The 11429-nt window shown below is 33.9% G+C and overlaps 1 pseudogene; it reads left to right on the top strand.

The window, feature by feature from the left end:
- Positions 1-9069: 9069 nt before the first annotated feature.
- On the top strand, positions 9070-10557 carry LOC125934015 (NEDD8 ultimate buster 1-like; annotated as a pseudogene).
- The last annotated feature ends 872 nt before the right edge of the window (positions 10558-11429 follow it).

The raw sequence follows: 11429 nt of genomic DNA on the forward strand, positions 1-11429 counted from the left end.
TCTAACCCTGTAAAAAAGAAAGAGAGCAATAGAGAGAGAGAAAGAAAGAAAGAAAGAAAGAAAGAAAGAAAGAAAGAAAGAAGAAAGAAAGAAATTTTATTTCCTCGAAGTTCTGGAGGCTAGAAGTCTGAGATTGAGATGTCAGTGGAGTTGGTTTCTTCTGAGGCCCCTCTCCTTGGCTTGTGGATGGCCGCCTTCTACCCCTGTCCTTACATGGTCTTTCTCTCTGTGTCCTAATATCCTCTTTTAAAAATTAAAAAAAAAAATAATTGAAACATAGCTGACATATATCATTTCCAGGTATAGCATAGTGATTCAACAGTTATATATGTTAAGAAATATTCACCAAGATAAGTGTATTACACGGTTATTGACTATATTCCCTATGCTGTACTTTTCATGCCCACAAATCTCTTTAAAAATGTATTTTATCTCACTCTTCAGACTTGTTGGAATATTATGTATTTTCTTTTGATATTTGATATGTATAGCATTTTTTTTTAACGTTTACTTATTTTTGAGAGGTGGGGGAGGGGCAGAGAGAGAGGGAGACACATCATCTGAAGCAGGCTGCAGGCTCTGAGCTGTCAGGACAGAGCCTGACGGGGGGCTGGAACCCTTGAACCATGAGATCATGACCCGAGCTGAAGTTGGAGGCTTAACCGATTGAGCCACCCAGGTGCCCCTGTATAGTGTACGTTTTTAACAGTCATATCACCACACTGATGGATTTCATCACTTGGGAGTTGTGGACACCTTTTGTTAAAACTGGATAGGACAGGCATCAAGGAAAGTAAATGTGGAGTTTTTCTGACACTGCCAGGTAATGGTATTGACAAAGATTGTCTAATTCAATAAGAATCACATGTCCAGGAGTAAAGTAAAAAAAAAAAAAAAGTGGTAGGTGAAATGAACATAGTAATGGTAATATAGGAGAGTAAACATCCTATAAGAGGCAGTGAACACCGGGGAGTTCTAGCAGAATACCTGGATATCTAAGTATTGTTCTGTTCTGTTGTTGTCATTTGTTTGTTTTGATAGTCAGTGCCTAGTTACATATATGTATTATCTTAAATTTCTGAGTCATTTCTTTAGAAGGTATAGTGTTTTGACTTTATTTACTTCATATACATCTACATTTCTAGATTTGAAAGATGACCCCTCAAAAGTAATATCTGAAAATAAAGACAGAAGACTCTTGATAAATTAAAGCAGTACTAGATTGATTTGATGATAAAAATTACTTCAATTCTAAGCAATGTAGTTTACCCTTTAGTAACTTTGAGGTGGTGGTGGGATATGGATGTAATGATTTTGTGGAGAAAAATGTAATTATTCCAGAGAAGAGTAATCAGTTAATTCTGGAGAGATGAATTGTTTGACAAGAAAACAATTTGAGATGAATCTAGTATAACTTCAAGGCACTGAGGGCCTGGACCACATCTGGAAAAAAGGAATAGATGCAAGATATATTACAAAGTTAGCATTTCATGCCAGAAAAGATACGAGTAAATAATTTATGAACAAGCTGTGCATGTACTAAAATTGATAGAAGGCAGGTAATAAGTATAGTCACATCATTGTTTTACAGCTACACCTTGTATTTTCAAAGTCCATTTCTCATTCTCCTGTGTCCTTTCACTTGAATTATCTGACTTCTTTGCTAAGATGAAGTTTCGTTTTTGATTCTAATATTTGTTGAAAGAAAATGCTTACCTATATTATATTTAAATTTTTTATAGTACCATTCATTAGTTGTGTGTTTCAGTATTTTAGCAATAATTGATCTTTTCAAATGAGAGATATAGATAATGATGGTAGGTAGGTAGGTAGAAACAGAAATACCCAGTTACAGAGGAGAAGAGAGAAAAAAAACCCTATTAAAAAGACTTGGCATTCAAATCTCAGTAGCAATTACTTGAAGGCATTCATAGAATGGGTTTTAATAAATATTTTCAATTTATTTAAAATATCAGAATGGGAGACATGTTAACAGTCTCAATGTTTAGACATGTGCTAATTATTTAACTAATCATCATTTCCTCTTTGTGAAGTTTAGTTAATTTAAAATAATTAGATCACCATGTCCATTTCACATTTTGAGCCTTCCTAGAATAACCAATGAAATGGCAAATGAAATTGAAAAATGATGGCGCCTCAGCTCTTTTCGAAAAATAAATATACAACCAGAGCATGTAAAGCCACTGTCACTTCATATAGTAGCAATCTAGGCTAAAATGAAGATGAAACAGCTTTCCTGGCTGAAATGAAGATATCAACTGCATTAAATTAGATTTTTTTGGTACTTAAGTGAAAGACAGTTTTTCCAGTATCTGAATTACCTGCCTTAAATCACTTCATAAATTGGACTAAACAGTATTGAGTTTGAGGGTTGTTTTTCTATTCCCTTCTGTTGACACAAAGTTCAGTGCTCCATTTCTTCTTTAACTATGAGAGAAGCTGTAATAACAGAGACTATAGAAGTAATGTAGAAATGAAATGTTTCAAATTGCATTTGTGTCCCCAATGTCTACTTTAGACTTGTCCCAAGAAAAGCACACATTTTGAAGTAGCTTTAGAGGGCCCTTCTTTTGAATGGATAATAATTTATTTCATGAGGTACACATTTTCTCTTTTGAAAACAAGAGGAAAATAATTTCCTCTTTGTTCACTTTTCAGTGTAATTGTGTATAGAATATTGGTACTTATACTGATGACCTCAATTTCCACAATGTTAGAATAGATAGTTTAATTGCAAGTACTTACATATATACTCTTACTGTTAATCTTCTTAATATTACCATGGTGATGGTCCTCTTAATCCAAGTTTATTGATATGTACGTAAATAGGGAGGTGAAAAGAAATTTCTACCCCAACTCCTCCCATTATGCTATCATTAGACATGGGAAAACTGTTGTAAATACGCTCATGATACAAAGATAAATACATTTATGAAAATGAGAACATGGCAGGCAGTAGTAGTGGGGGAATAATTTAATATTCATGTTATCCTCTAAATAATATTGGAAAATCAAAAAAGAAATTCTTAATAAATGTATTCTGAATAATAACAGGAACCTCAAATTTCTATTATTTATGTATTATTAAATCAGTTGTAAACTTTTAATAAAAATTATTTCAAGGGGGATTGAGTGAGATATTACTTTAATCTAGTCTTATGAAATAAGATCTAAAATACTGTTTCATTAACCTCAACACTGTACTTTCAGAACCTACTAAACTACTGAAAACATATAAGTAGAAGTTTCTCAATGAATGCCTATTGAATTGAGTTTATGGTAAAAAGGTTGTTAGTGAAATTGAAGAGTGATCACCAAACTCTTTTTACCAAACATTAGTCGTTTACCGAACGTTTTTTTAATTTTGGCTCTTCATACTGATACCAACTTTACAACCCCATAAATTATATACTTGATTATTTAAAAAACAAATATTTTTATTCAATTTAAAATTAACTCTAGGTTTTAAAAGATTTAACAGCTTGGTCTTAAGCCAGATATATATTTTTCCCTTACATTAGAATTTTCCAAAGTAAAACCAAGATACCTGAACATCCAACTGTATCTTTATTCGATTTAAGTAGTACTTAAATCGATAACATTCTAGTTTAAAAGAGGCTACTTCACTTTCAAGGCATTTAATTGAAGCTACATTCCATTAGTTAGAATAATCTAAACTTGACTTCATCTACTAAGACATTTGGATCGTTTTATCAGATCCTTCCCTTCTGAAGATTGTTGATTTACTTGTTCCTTATAGATCACACTTTACTCCCAGAATATCCAACACTTAGTCATTATATGTTTAATTATAAAATACATAAGACAATGAAAAATTTTCTTAGCCTCATTAATGGGTATATGTAAATTCTCACACATGTAATTTTTGTCTGAGATTGTAAACATTCTTATTCCCCAAATCCCATCTTTAGTCCTGTGTTGTCTCATAGCACACACTGTCCCGTGATGATTTTTCCAATAACAACAATGGCAGTAATGGCAGTTACTATTTATAAAACAATGGCTATGTGTAAGGCACTGCTTAGGACTCAACATTATTATGTTTAAACTGATTGTCATTAGGTATTATGGACCGTTAGTTGTTTTAAGATAAAATTACATATTTATTTTTGTAGTTTTAAGATAAAACTACATATACATATTTATGAAATCATATTTAGGATGAACAGATTAGCATTACAAACAAATAAAATAAAATGCGACCATCTGGAAACAGCCATGGTAGAGCTGTGTTTTGTTTTGTGTTTTTTTTAATTTTAAATTTTATTTGAGCATGTAGTGTATGTAGTGGCCTTCTTTTTACCTCTTGGGCCAGTACTTTTTCTCCAGGCTCTGTCTATTCTTAGGTATCATTATTTTTCCTATTTTTACAATCAAGGGGAGAAAATAGAAACTTATTAGCTTATTCTTTTGAATGTTTTGAAGCAAAATCTTTTACATATGTAGATTACTGGCCATTTGTATTATTTTCCCCTAATTTTCTATTTCTTTCTCCTGTTAGATATGTTGCCATTGTCATGGCTACATATGTTTGGGTTTTCCAATGATATATTGAAAAAAAAAAACATTGTCTTAGTGTCCCAAAAACATTAACATAAATAGGTATTTATTGAATAGTATTCATGTGTCTGACACTGTTCAAGAGATAAGGGATAAAACAGCCTGCATAATACATATGGCCCCTCCAAATATGGGACTCATAGGCTAAGGGAAAGTGACATTATATATTTATAAATGGCATTACTACTCTGAAACAGTAGCCTCGAAACCAGAAACCAAAGTAATTCTAGGAGGATATAGTTCCAAAGTATTTGAAAATTTTCTTTGTTCAGTCTTAGAAAGGTCTTTTCAGCAAATTTTCCAGAGTTTATTTATAATTGCTGATATAGTTTATTTTCCTAAATTTGGCCTCCCTAGTGAGGAAACATTATGTTGATATTTTAATGAAAGAACAAATTACACACCTGGTCCCCCTTCTCCTCATCCTCCTACCCAAGTGTATATTTGAAAAGAAGACAAAAGCATATGTATGCATCCCTGTTATAGCTATTTGGAGAACTTGGCATAGGACTACATCAATTTCCCAATATTTCACTCCAGGATTAGTTTCATAAGGTTTCCATAACAAATTACCACAAGCTGGGTAGCTTAAAACAGCAGAAATCTCTTCTTGCAGAGTACTAGATGCTAGTAATCTGAAATCAAGATGCTGCAGGACGATGTCCTCTGTGAAGGCTGTAGGGAAGAATTCTTTCTTGCCTCTTCCTAGTGAATGGTGATGGCCAGCAATCCTTGGTGTTCCTCAACTATAGCCGCATCACTCCAATTGTTGTCTTCATCTTCACATAATCCTCTTACTTCCATATCTCTGTGTCTCTCCAAATCTCCCTCTCCCTATGAAGACACAGTCATTGGATTTAGAGCCCATCTGAATGTAGTATGACTTCATTTAGCTTGCTTACATCACATTTACAAATAACGTCACATTCACAGGTTCTGGTGGACATGAATTTTGGAGGGCACACTATTCAGCTCAGTAATGAAACCACTCAGTCACAAGCAGAACTAGATAACTGTGACTTCTAGTTGGATAAGGACGTAAGAACCCCATAAAACCAAGAGAAAGCTGCTAAATTCTGCATAATTTCCTCTCAGTAACTTCATTTAGAATAAATATTTCTTGTCTTTGGTAAGGAGTGAAAAAGGGAGAAATACAATAAACTTTTGGGGAAAAAAAAGAATCCATTCAGAGGAATTGATAATACAGTCAATTAAAGAAAAATCTAGTGTCTTTGAAAATAATTTTAAGGTGGTATAAGGCCCACAGAATCAAATCTTTCTGGTTGTGTTAACAGATAAATTGTAGTTGAATCCAGTGTCCATGCTCAAAACCAAATTAAGAACTTCTGTAAAGGGGCATATAAGTGGCTCAGGCAGACTTTGGTTCTGGCCGTGATCTCACAGTTCATGAGTTGGAGCCCAGAGTCGGGCTCTGTGCTGACAGCTCAGAGCCTGGGGCCTGCTTCAGATTCTGTGTGTCCCCCCTCCTCTTCCTCTCCCTGCTCCCTGGCTCGTGCTCTGTCTCTCTCAAAAAATAAATAAACAATTTTTTTTTTTAAAGAGCTTCTGTAAAAATTAAGGGACTTTTCTTGATGGGGGGAGAAAGGAATTCTCTAACCCTATCCCACCATTCTATAGGTAATGGAGTTTCAAAGAAATTTCCGCACTTCTCAAACTAACCCCTGAGTCCCCAATTTACCACCTATTGGCACAGTGGCTTTGGGCAAGTTGTTTTATCCATGACTGTGCTTTCTATTGTGAGTCTCCATGCATCCCAGCTTTCATTAAAGCATACTCCGTAGTTCGATCTCTGATCGTTTCTGAAGACCATTAGCCATAAAACTCTTAGTTGTCACCTGAACAACAGTAACTGAATGCCCCATCAGCACTTTAAATTTAATACCATCTATTCTGTAAATTTCATCTTTTTAGCCTGAATCCACATCCTCTCATGTCTCCTAAGGTAATGGCATGCTTTCCTTTAAAGCTTAAAGACATCAGGTCCAACGAACCCATCCCATCAATTTCTTGACAATATCTTTTGATTATATTATTAACAGTTTTGATATTGAAGTATCTAGCATTTAATGAACACTTTCTACATGTCAATAGCTATTTTAAGCAATATTGCATATATATGTGTATGTGTATATTTGTACTACGTATGTGTTGTATATGAGAATTATTTAACTCTCAAAAAAACCTTATGAAATAGAAGCTATTAGTCAACATATTCTAATGACTATTTCATATTCTAGATGAAATATATTCTAGGTGAAACATGTTCTACTGAAACATATTCTAGATGAAAAAAATAATACATACAAAGTCTAGTTTATTTACTCAAGATATACATCTAGTTAGTGAAAAAAAAAAGATTCAAATTCAGGCAGGACCTATTTAGAGCTGGAAAACCAAGTAAATACTCCTCATATTATTTATTACAATTTATTGCTCTTTATTCATTTTTACTTATTCTGAAATTTTATCAAATGAATCACCTATCAGTTTCTGCATTAAACATACATTTTCTTTTGTGATTTTATTCATGTTTCTTTCATTTTCATGAGATTGTCCTCCACTGCATTGACATAAATGTTTCCTTTATCCATAAATTTTAATTAACTCAATCCTTTCCCCTTTTAACTCAATCCTGTCCCCTTTCCCGGGAAGTTATAACTTTTATTGTGAACTCATAACATCTGTTATAGTATATTATATTAATTTGTATTATAATAACTAAACTGTTGAAGTTACTAAGTAGTATATGTTCCAAGTACAATGCTTAGCCTTCTACATATATGTCAAACTGTATATTATTTAATTTTCAAACTGTATACCAGGTAATATAATTATTTCTACTTTATAGACAATAAAACTAAAGTTTAGAGTTAAAATAATTTGCCCAACCTCACATTAGGAGTAGAGTCAGGATTTTAAGAGAGGGTTCAGTGCGATCAACTATAACATATTGTGTTTACATGGGAAATGCATTGCCATTGTCCAGAAATTTGAATTCTTTTATGGGAGATATGACAAAGTCTTATAAGTAAAATAAACATGAGTAAAATAAAGTTTCAATAAAGTCCAAATTAATTTATCATTCAAACTGAGACACTGTGGAAAACAAAGTTATGCCATTGATAATTATGTCAAGTCAACATGTTTATATCCAGATTTGGATTCAGAGTCACCCTGAATAAATGGAACTATAAAGTAGTTCATTGTCAATACATGAAAGTTAGATTTCCTGCATGCAAATCATTCTTGCACCAGTTTCTGAACCTGTACAGAAAGAAGCAGAATATGTTTCCAAATGTCTCAGATTGCCCAGACCTCCATCCAACAGGGATATTTTGGCCTATTCAGAGTTTCTAAGCTTCTATACCTTGGAGACACCTTAGTTAATGTGACTCATTTTTTAGTGAATCTAGAGAAAAACCTTTTATTCACTGTTATTACAAATTTACATTTTACCTTATCAATCTGTCTTATCCACATTTTGGCACAGAGTTTCTAGGATTAAACGCGTGCTTTGTCCTTATTCCTTGCCAAGTTCCTGTTATTACCCCTTATATTTAGAGACCTAACCTGAAACTTTTACCAGTATGATGAGCATACTCTCTCTCTTTCATTGACCAGAGCTTGTTCTCATATTTAGGCTCCTAGATTGGATCTTGTTGATATTGACAAGTCAATTATCAATCCATCTTATTGAGTGTTCACTCATTTGAGAAATAACATTTAGTGCTCAGCTTAACACTCAGAGATCTGCTGATACAAAAGCAAACAAGATGGAACCCCTACTAACAAGGAGCTATTACAATCCAGTGGTAAAGACAATAGATACTAAAGTTAACAGCTTCCTCTACCAAACCAAAGTTAACAGCTTCCTCTACCAAACCTCACCTACAAGGCTCTACTTTGAGAGAAAACATTTGCAGTTGGGTCACTTTACTTTGTACCCATATTGCCCTGCTGGACATATTTCGTATTGTTCATATATGCTTGCTCCCTGCTACCATGGCAATTTAATTATGCTCCACTACTTTGAGAGAAGCTTAACAGATAGGACTGTATACTTAGTAAGTAATGGTTGAATCCCAAGTACATAGAAGTTAAAGGACAACTTTTTTTTTTCTTTCTGATGGTTTTGTATTGCCCATATAAAAGCAAACATATGTCCTCAAATATGAAAAATCACCACAATGTAAACATAGTCAAGAATCTTATTGGTGGAAATTAGAAAATCGTATGTGAACATCTTTAATCCTGGATTTACAGCTTTCACAGTTAACTTCCTAACTTTCAGAAATCTCATTCTCCAAATAGGTAAAATCACTGTATTTTATTTTTTTAAGGTAATGAGACACAAATGCAAAAGTGAATGGAACATCTGTTATAGGCACTGGCATATAATCAAAGTACATTGAACACAGGGGTCCTCATGTGTAATGAAAATAAACCATGGCTGCCTCTGCATCCAGGTACTTGGTGGGTTGCTGCAGAAGCCCTGATGGTGCAGGGTGGCACGGAATTCAAGCAAACCTGACCTAATTTTTAAGGGAAGACAGAGTGCAACTTTGGGGATCTTTGTATACAGTTGAAAATGAAGAAGTTGGTTTGGCATTGAAGGACCTTGCTAAGGACTCTGACAAGCTAATAGGTTGCAAAAGTAAAGCAGAAAAGATAACAGAAGAAGTATGTTACAAAGCAATTGAGCATGAAACAGGAAATGAAAATTATAAGACAATAGGAATTGCCACAGTTGAGTATTTTCACCTCCAAGACTAAGAAAAGGTAAAAAAAAACAAAACAAAACAAAACAAAAACACTTGTTGGAGGACTGGTTGTATATTAAAAGCAGAGAACTGAAGTCTAACAGAGCTGAAACCTTTGGCTTTCAATAAAACTATATCAAAATTGTCATAAATGAGAAAGAACTTCAATTAGGAGAAACACTTAAAGAACAAGTAGTAACACAATGTAAAAACTATAGTGCTCTAACTAAAGCAGTCTGAAGAGGATGTGAGATAAACTTCAGGTTGGAGAAAAAGAGAAAAATAAAGCCAAAATAAAAGAATAAGAAGAATTTGGAGGATTTATAGACTATGAAGATTATCAGAGAGTGTTGAATAGGTGGTAAATCCAGAAACAACATGCAACTAACCAGACAGGCAGAGCAACCAGAATTCCTCCATCAGAAAGAAAAGCCCTTATTTTACCTATGGGATATCATCAGTAGGGCAGAGCTTTCCTGAAAAGAAAATAATATGGAATAGTCTTGCTGTGTCTGTTGGACACTGACACATTTTCTGAGTGTTGCAGAGAACTGAATAACTATGCAGTGCTCCAGCTGGATACAGCATGGAGCTACTTCTGCTTGGAACAACTGGGATGCTTTGAAATTGCAGGAAAAAAGAAACTAAAGTTATCCTAGAACTCCTTTAAAATTGCTGTGATGAAAAACTATCAGAGACTGAACCACATAACGGAAATTGTGGGAAAGAGAAGGTACTGTTTTTAAGACTTACTTGCTTCTAGGTGTCTGAAATTATCATGATGGAAATGGTGAAGAACCTTGTGAGTATCTCAATAGGGCACATCAACAGTTTAAACAGTCCTGTATTGATCTGTCACAAGTTCACAATTTGTTGCAGTTGGGATTTACTGCTGAGGAAGCCTGGCTTGGACTAGGCATGTGACAAGCACATGGATCAGGTAGCCACCCACACTAGCAACAAAAGAGAGGACTTGGCCCAAATAAGAAAAGAGGAAAAAGAAGAAAAGACATTAACTGGAGAAAATACTCTTTGAAAGGAATGGGCTACCTTACTACTGTAGCCAAGCATGGCTCTCTATCAGGCCCTGAGGACTGCTGTCAGCAATCACCAGGTGTGTTGGTTAAATGATTCAGATCCTGATACCAACAACCGTCAAGAAAGCCTTCTGTAAGGGGTGCCTGGGTGGCTCAGTTGGTTGAGCGTCCAACTTTGGCTCAGATCATGATCTCATGGTCTGCGAGTTTGAGTCCCGCATCAGGCTCTGTCAGAGCCTGGAGCCCGTTTCAGATTCTGTGTCTCCCTCTCTCTCTGCCCCTCCCCTGCTCATGCTCTGTCTCTCTCTCTGTGTCAAAAATAGATAAACATTAAAAACAATTTAAGAAGCCTTCTGTAAAATATTAGCCAGTTGGTGCATAGGGGCCTTGACATGGTAGCATCATTCTGAAATTCTAATTTTGACAGTTGTATCTTCAAGTCCAAAAATCTTCACAAAGAATTTTCCTTATTTCGGTTTCCATTTAAGATATTAGTGTTTGTCTAGACACTTCATAATAGTCCCTCTTAATATATTTAACTTTGTCATGTTAAAAAATGGTAAAATAATCAAAGCAGATTCTCTCTCTTTCAAATCTATGACTTAAATTATATTATGTATGGCAAAACTTTATAGTATATCTAGCCAAAAGATGGTTTTAAAAATATGAATATTTTGTGAGAAATAAAAATGCAAATAATATTTGAATCAAATTATGATTACTTCAAATGAATAAAGATATTTAAATGTAAACAGTTGCTCATCTAGTTTCTATGTTGGCACTGAAAATGCATAATTTTATTTGCCTCTGAATTTCAATGTTTAGTTACTATAATAAATTACTATTACATAATTTTTCCATTTCCAATTTGTGGTGGCAAATAAAACATTAAATATAATCCATGTATTCTTTTTGGTTTACTTACCTATGTATATATTTTGATTCAAATTCATAATATTTTTAAATCATCTAAAAAATTAAATAATAGAACTATTTCTTTTATTTCTTC

Source organism: Panthera uncia (genome assembly GCF_023721935.1).
Source record: "Panthera uncia isolate 11264 chromosome A1 unlocalized genomic scaffold, Puncia_PCG_1.0 HiC_scaffold_16, whole genome shotgun sequence".
Classification (NCBI taxonomy): domain Eukaryota; kingdom Metazoa; phylum Chordata; class Mammalia; order Carnivora; family Felidae; genus Panthera; species Panthera uncia.